The sequence below is a fragment of the Mytilus californianus genome, unplaced genomic scaffold, assembly GCF_021869535.1.
Source record: "Mytilus californianus isolate M0D057914Y unplaced genomic scaffold, xbMytCali1.0.p SCAF_5, whole genome shotgun sequence".
In the NCBI taxonomy this organism is placed as follows: domain Eukaryota; kingdom Metazoa; phylum Mollusca; class Bivalvia; order Mytilida; family Mytilidae; genus Mytilus; species Mytilus californianus.
This window is the reverse complement of record NW_026262701.1, coordinates 90,234,463-90,243,686: the sequence shown is the minus strand read 5'-3', so window position 1 is coordinate 90,243,686 and position 9,224 is coordinate 90,234,463.

Genomic DNA, 9,224 nt, shown 5'->3' with positions numbered 1-9,224 from the left:
GACTGTTTTTAGTTCCGAATCTTTCTATCTTTCTAAACCAACAATCGGCAAGTGCGTTCATTTTTGTGAATTAATATTTCAATGTTTTGAAATATCCATTATTATTAACAAGCAGTACAAACTTACATTTTTCAAATTTTACCGATGGAAAATATCTCAATAAATTGTTAATTCCTCAAATCTTTGGTTGGAATTAAATATGATCATTCATTGCCCGAGAAATGTAAACAACTGGTAGTAAAATTGACTACACGTATGAGTTTAGTAATATATAGTATATCAATGTACACATGATGTATATTATATAACAGATATTTTTTTTAAATAAAGTTCCAAATTACCGTCCGTGTGTACACTGCTCAGCAGGCGGTGCGGTGCGTAAACCTGCATCTATACGTGTAATAAGAGTTTTTAAGCCCGACAGGAAATCGCTTGAATACCTGGAAGTGTCACCTCACAGTACCTCTGGCAATAATTTCTTTAGCCATGCTGCATGTGCTGATGGTCAAGTTAAGGAATTAAATAAAGGTATTATATAAATATTGGGACATAAAAGATTTTAAAAAGGTATATTAGTCCCAGATAAAAAAATATTGGAACCAATTTTACACGGAACACCGCTAGTTAATAAGGGTTTCTAACTATATATGAGAGAATCCATAAAAGAAATTGCTCTCAATTAATTCCCCTATATTTACTTGAAAACTTGAAATTATGCATTATAAAGAAATAAACTTGATCGTATAAACGTAACCTTTATTATACTAATTATGGAATATGCATACATATGTCAGTCGTCAGTGGCGTAGCTAGGCCATTTTTAAGTGTACACCCGAACCTCATCGAGGGGTTTGAGGTCCAGAACAGAAGACCTCCTGGTTGGGGGCGAAACCCCCCGGATGTTCACGCGTTATTGAGAAAGAGATACCAATATCTGTCATTAAAACTCATCAATAGCAACAAACTTGGTCGGTTAAGAACAAAACTTTACGACAAAGGAGATGATTTCAGCCTCCGATTGTGAACTTTTCTTTTCTATGTAGCAACATTCCAGCAGTACCTGCATATATGGAGTATATACATGCCAGTTGATAAGATATTCCTGAGCTTGCATTTCCTATCATCATTTCCTTGATAGATAGTGGATGCTTACAAGGAAGCTACTGAACCAAGAGTTCCAAGTGGTGAAGTTGAAATCATCCCTTCGAAAATTTTACGTTCGATATAACGAGTAGGCTAATGACGACGGATATGTTCCAATTGTTGATATTACTACAACCCCGTCCTCTTTTCCTTTAATGTGATCTACCGAATTAGACTTATCCCTGGGTTTGCACACGTGGAGAGGAATTTGCTTGCCCTTCCGAAGCACATGAGATCAACCCCAGGTTTTGGTGGGGTCCGTGTTGTTAAGTGTTATGTTTCAATGTTGTGTTTTGTATACTGTTGTTTGCCTTTTCATAGTTTTTCGTTTTTTTGCCATGGTATTGTCAGTTTGTTTTCAACTGATGAGTTTGAATATCCCTTTCGCGTTTCTTTTAGAGTCTAATATGTTTTTTACAGTTAAATGTATTCATTGTATTAATTTGGAATATAATGGTAATGTATTTAAGAGAAAAAATGCCCAAAACAGTTGCTTAAAAATATGTTTAAAAGCAATCTAAAATTTATATATATATTTACTCGCATGCTCGTATCTTATGAGTTTAACGAAATCAGAGATATATATTTTAATTAGATTGGTTTAAAAGGAGATGTGGGGTAAACAATCAATCGACATAAAATCAAAACTTTATATGAAGATAGTCAAAAAGCAAGTCTCTATTTCAATGTTGTCGTTCTATTATTTTTTTTGACCTTATAGATCTAATTTACTTTACTCACCTTTTTACACTTAAATTTTGTTAATGGACATAGGCCTATGTTCTAATTAATTTTCATAGATGAGGTAGTCAAAATAAACATTGAACTGTAACATAAAAATGCAAGCCACATAGTATCTGACCAGATAATGAATGGCTTTAAACAATAGTAAATTGAGTAGAATTCACAGTAGGTTGAGACTTTGACAGAAAATGAAAAAAATATATAATATAAAATATGAAAACAACACATTATTAATTTCATGATTTTGAAGCGCTTTTCTGGATTTACCTTCATCAGGGACGCTCAAAGCCGAATATTTTAAAGCCGAGGATGTATAAGAACCGAAACAGTTACAGAGCTACATGTATATGACCTAAAAGTACCTAATAAATCATATGATACCATTTGATTAAAAAGTATATTTCGTCACTTTGTCTTTTAACTCCAATTACAAGTCATTGAAGAAAAAAATACAAGGCTCGTGCGCTTTTAATCAGTTCTTATAATTTATTTGGGTTCAAATATTTTTTTCTTCAAAATTTATGTGTACGCCCGGGCGTTTTGACGTAAACGTAACTACGCGCATGGTCGTTAAGCTACATATTTCGTTTAGGTGTCAGACCACCAATTACTCCCTCCAATTTAGACTGTATGTAAAAGTAGGAGGACTGAGGGATTTAACGATCTAACTATATCTAAATACAAATAGGTCTGCATGGTCTGCGTTCTATGGAACTGATGGAGGGGAGTAACTACCTAGCTATACCTAAATAGGTCTGCCGGGCTTTAGTATATCAAAATTTATATATAATTATATATATTAATTAATATTTTTAAAAACAAAAATAAAAATTTAATAACCAAACATAAACAAAAGAAATATAATTAAAAGTTATAAATAATGAAAAATAATACGCCAAAAGTAAATCAAAAAGAAAATCATAATGTTGAAAGTTGAATAAGTTATATATAAAAAAAAAAAACATCCCAAAAAAAAAAACACTGTAGGACGCAATGGTAAAGGAGGACTGCCGTAACCCGTGCTGGAAATTTGGAAATTAAAAATCTAATGCCAAAGTTTGAGAGGATGCCGCCGTTTTGGAAAGAAGAAAAAAAATGCCAAATGTTGGTGTGCGGAAAGGATTTGGAAAGCAAAAAGTTAAAGTCAAAGTGTGAGTACTCTGAATTAAGAAGGAAAAATTTAAAGCAAAAGTGAGGAACGCTGCTATGTATAATTTAGAGAAACAAAAAAAAGTGTTATGTAATTTTATAAGCCGAATGCGTGTGTTTATTGGTGGTGCAAGTGTAGTGCGTTTTTTGTTTGGTATTTGTAGTGCCGAATGTGTATGCATTTTGGAGCCGAAATAATTATAGCCAAAAGGTTTATGTAAAATTTAGTTTCTCTGTACCAACACCGTAGTTGTGGTACTTTAAGGTGCTGGCGCACCGGGTGTTGCACGCAGATTAACAACACCAGCACAGGAATCCCCGTCCCCGCACGACAGGTTCTATCGAACCATAGGAGCATTTCTATAAGGAGCTTACTCAACAGGTGGCCCACAAATATTATGATTTTGCATAGTTACTTTGTAACCGTAGTATATTCTAGTATAAATTTCAATTTCAAACTCTTTTAAGACTAGATTAGTGGTTCGCCTCAAAGGAGGTAATCTTATATTCATGCTCTAGGCACCTTCGATTTATATCAGTTAGGGACCGGTTTTTAACTGCGACATCTTATTTTTTCTAACATTATTTTATATGGTAAAATTCCGCTCTGAGATTTCTTTTTTACACCTCCCTGGTCAAAATATATGTTTTTCTCCAAAAAAACATCGTAACATTATTTATTTAGGAAAAAAACATGCCCCCCTCTTTTCAGGTCAATTGTCGTTCCCTTAATAGTTGTTCATAGAAGACCAATTGGTTGCCATGTGTTGTCGAGTTATTGTATTTTTGACACATTCCACGTTTCCATCTTAATTCTATTAAGCAATCATAGTAATTAACATTACATGGGAGGAAAAGGTTTAGGTGTATTACGTACGTCAAAATATAAGATGTTTGTTTAATTTACAAGTCCAATGACCAAAGGGAGATAACAATAAACATTTATTTGAAATGTTAAGGTGAATTACGTTAAAGTACGTCAAAAACTTAAAATTCTCTATTACAACATTCTAATTACATATTGCTATTATATCCTCCTGTACAAAAAAAATCATTACACACTTCTACTTCTAATATTATTGGAGCTTTTGCCTTTCGCAAAAGTATTTCTCAAAATTTGTGATTTTTTAACAAAACATTTTTTTTCTAAATTAATCTTTTCAAATTATCAAAATGAAAGATTTTGCAAAACTGCATATTTCGCACAACTGTACAAAATTCAATCTACTTCCTAACAGCATTTTTTTGGGATCTCATTGACAAATTATTGCCAGACAGACTTAAAGAAGCAAGGACGGTCGGATGGACGGAAGGACAAATAAAAAAATACAAATTTCTTCACCATCGATGCGGGAGCCTAATAATCTAGGTGAAGATGTATCTGACAGTTAAATCTATCTTAATTCAACATAAGTATGTTTTTGTTATCAGAGAATACCATTTATAATTACAGTATTTCATTTTTTGGCGTATTAATTCAGTTCGATGTCAGTTCTTTTGAGAGGAACTTCTAAAATTCCTAATCAGATTTGTTCAAAAATAAACATCCACTGCATTTGAACTTTTGTGGATAGTTGTCTCGATGACAATCATACCACATCTCCTTATTTTTATATATTTAAACAAATATATTTAATGAAAAATTACAGCTAGTGAATACAGTCACGTTTCAAAAGCAAACGAGTTAATTCAAGCTTGAACATGAATCAAATCAAATTTAAAAAACAAATAGATTTTGACTGTCCATACATTACATTAACTGTGTTATATTTGTCAAGTAGAAATGAATCTGTGCTTATATCCAGATCGCATGCGTTAATAAGACTGCGAAATTGCTATTTTAAGTATTTTATTTATTTTACCGTTCTGTGGTCTCATATATTCTATTTTTTCTTTATTTTTAATTCTTTTCTTTAATGGAATTCCTGTAGACTCAATTTTATTTCTGAAAAATATCATTAAACAACTAAATGAAATGTGAATAAAGACAAAACACAAAACACAAAACACAAAATTTGAAATGTATTATTTATCATTTAGTTTTGTTGATTCCCATGTTCTCAACTGCAATGCGCATTTAGGCTACGATGTACAACACTAAATCAAACCAGACGCGTGATTCATACAAGTACATTTTGATAGTTTGAGAGGATAAAAAAAAGTTCGAATTTTTACATCAAAACATATGAAACCTTATGTGTAAATAAATGCGTGTATATTCAAGGAAAACAATTTCCTCGTATATCTTATTTTTGCCATTTTTTAGAATTATTGAACGCACTTTATTTCTCATAAATTAATCTCTAAAAACAGAGAAAGAAATGCCAAGGAGGGGGGGGGGGGATTCGAAAATCATAAATCTGTTAAAAACAGACAATTCCATAGCCGAAAATAAAAACGAGGAGAGGACAAACAACCAGAACAAAGATGTACATGTACGTGTAACATAAAAACTCAACACAGGGCAACACAACCCCCAATCTAGAAAAAGGGGACGGGATTGTGGTTTCGACAAGTTTAACACATATCCGTATACATATGCGACACAGATAATCCATAACCTTCAACTAAACCATGCTTTGGGATTATACAGTCAACATAGTCCAAATATTTTGAACTATTCATTCATATGCCTCAATAAAGAAATAATACCTTTTGGTTTTCAAATCAGTTCTTCGTCTGCTGCAAAGCAAACCTGAAATTAGGTTTAAAAAATAGAAATAATTGTAATTTATATTTCTTACATTTCTAGGTAATGGTTTTACTATGATTAAATGACTATAACGTATACACGTCATAAATAATACTTAAAACTCTTGGGTAAAATGCCTACGTGTTTCAACTAGACTCAAGCTGGCAGCCACTTTTAGCAGCCAATCAAGATAGCAGCCACTTTTTTCCAGCAGCCAATTTTGATGATATGTCTAAAAACCAAAAAACTGTATAAGACTCAAACGTTCCAAATATCTCAAAATCTTAGTTAAATGTAATTTAACAGCGGAATTTGACAATTTCACGGCTTGTAGTCATTCTCAAAGGATTTCAGTCCGTTCTAAATACCAATAATGATAGCAGTCACTTTTTTGTTGGCAGTTGTAAGGAATCGTGTTATATATATAATTCAAACCAATTTGGAATGAATAAACCAGATGCAATGCACGATAGAAAAGTTACATACATGCTTTCCATAAACTCGGCATCCTCAAATATCAAGTATTTTCGCTGAAATCATTTTTAATATTTATTTTTGAACATATGAAATGAAAACATTTTGATATACTTGTAATGGTTATCTATATTTTAATGTGAACAAGTATTTTCACAAAACTCCTGCGTGGACTATTTTGTACGGCATGCATCATTACCAACTCATTGAATTAAAACTGAAACTTTCCTTGTCAAATGTGCCAGTACAAATAATTGACATATAACTAAAACTGTGGGTAAACGGACCCGGATCCCAGAAAAATATTTAAGCGGGGAATAACCTAGGTCAACACCTTTAAAATGAACTAGGTCTGGTTCGGAACTTTGCCGTAGGATGTTGCCGAGGAGTACCGAAAGCATGTGTAGGAAATAGGAAAAGTACGAACAGGGACAACTTTGAACCCCTGTGGTGGCCAGACGTATTTTTTTCTATAACAACAACTTTGAAAATCTACAAATATCGAATGGGCCTAACTCCCAAAAAAACCTTCCAGTGGGCCCTTCCCTAAGTTATTACTTTTCATTTGAGCCATGTCCAGTAGCGAACTTTGCCGTACGAAGCTGGCGAGGCTTACCGAAAGAGTGTAAGGTGGAGATGTATTTTTTTTCTATAACAACAACTTTGAAAATCTACAAATACCGAATGGGCCTAACTCCCAAAAAAACCTTCCAGTGGGGCCTTCCCTAAGTTATTACCTTTCATTTGAGCCATGTCCGGTAGCGAACTTTGCCGTACGAAGCTGGCGAGGCTTACCGAAAGAGTGTAAGGTGGAGACGTATTTTTTTCTATAACAACAAATTTGAAAATCTACAAATATCGAATGGGCCTAACTCCCAAAAAAACCTTCCAGTGGGCCCTTTCCTAAGTTATTACTTTTCATTTGAGCCATGTCCGGTAGCGAACTTTGCCGTACGAAGCTGGCGAGGCTTACCGAAAGAGTGTAAGGTGGAGACGTATTTTTTTTCTATAACAACAACTTTGAAAATCTACAAATACCGAAGGGGCCTAACTCCCAAAAAAACCTTCCAGTGGGGCCTTCCCTAAGTTATTACCTTTCATTTGAGCCATGTCCGGTAGCGAACTTTGCCGTACGAAGCTGGCGAGGCTTACCGAAAGAGTGTAAGGTGGAGACGTATTTTTTTCTATAACAACAACTTTGAAAATCTACAAATACCGAATGGGCCTAACTCCCAAAAAAACCTTCCAGTGGGGCCTTCCCTAAGTTATTACCTTTCATTTTAGCCATGTCCGGTAGCGAACTTTGCCGTACGAAGCTGGCGAGGCTTACCGAAAGAGTGTAAGGTGGAGACGTATTTTTTTCTATAACAACAACTTTGAAAATCTACAAATATCGAATGGGCCTAACTCCCAAAAAAACCTTCCAGTGGGCCCTCCCCTAAGTTATTACTTTTCATTTGAGCCATGTCCAGTAGCGAACTTTGCCGTACGAAGCTGGCGAGGCTTACCGAAAGAGTGTAAGGTGGAGATGTATTTTTTTTCTATAACAACAACTTTGAAAATCTACAAATACCGAATGGGCCTAACTCCCAAAAAAACCTTCCAGTGGGGCCTTCCCTAAGTTATTACCTTTCATTTGAGCCATGTCCGGTAGCGAACTTTGCCGTACGAAGCTGGCGAGGCTTACCGAAAGAGTGTAAGGTGGAGACGTATTTTTTTCTATAACAACAAATTTGAAAATCTACAAATATCGAATGGGCCTAACTCCCAAAAAAACCTTCCAGTGGGCCCTTTCCTAAGTTATTACTTTTCATTTGAGCCATGTCCGGTAGCGAACTTTGCCGTACGAAGCTGGCGAGGCTTACCGAAAGAGTGTAAGGTGGAGACGTATTTTTTTTCTATAACAACAACTTTGAAAATCTACAAATACCGAAGGGGCCTAACTCCCAAAAAAACCTTCCAGTGGGGCCTTCCCTAAGTTATTACCTTTCATTTGAGCCATGTCCGGTAGCGAACTTTGCCGTACGAAGCTGGCGAGGCTTACCGAAAGAGTGTAAGGTGGAGACGTATTTTTTTCTATAACAACAACTTTGAAAATCTACAAATACCGAATGGGCCTAACTCCCAAAAAAACCTTCCAGTGGGGCCTTCCCTAAGTTATTACCTTTCATTTTAGCCATGTCCGGTAGCGAACTTTGCCGTACGAAGCTGGCGAGGCTTACCGAAAGAGTGTAAGGTGGAGACGTATTTTTTTCTATAACAACAACTTTGAAAATCTACAAATATCGAATGGGCCTAACTCCCAAAAAAACCTTCCAGTGGGCCCTTCCCTAAGTTATTACTTTTCATTTGAGCCATGTCCAGTAGCGAACTTTGCCGTACGAAGCTGGCGAGGCTTACCGAAAGAGTGTAAGGTGGAGATGTATTTTTTTTCTATAACAACAACTTTGAAAATCTACAAATACCGAATGGGCCTAACTCCCAAAAAAACCTTCCAGTGGGGCCTTCCCTAAGTTATTACCTTTCATTTGAGCCATGTCCGGTAGCGAACTTTGCCGTACGAAGCTGGCGAGGCTTACCGAAAGAGTGTAAGGTGGAGACGTATTTTTTTCTATAACAACAAATTTGAAAATCTACAAATATCGAATGGGCCTAACTCCCAAAAAAACCTTCCAGTGGGCCCTTTCCTAAGTTATTACTTTTCATTTGAGCCATGTCCGGTAGCGAACTTTGCCGTACGAAGCTGGCGAGGCTTACCGAAAGAGTGTAAGGTGGAGACGTATTTTTTTTCTATAACAACAACTTTGAAAATCTACAAATACCGAAGGGGCCTAACTCCCAAAAAAACCTTCCAGTGGGGCCTTCCCTAAGTTATTACCTTTCATTTGAGCCATGTCCGGTAGCGAACTTTGCCGTACGAAGCTGGCGAGGCTTACCGAAAGAGTGTAAGGTGGAGACGTATTTTTTTCTATAACAACAACTTTGAAAATCTACAAATACCGAATGGGCCTAACTCCCAAAA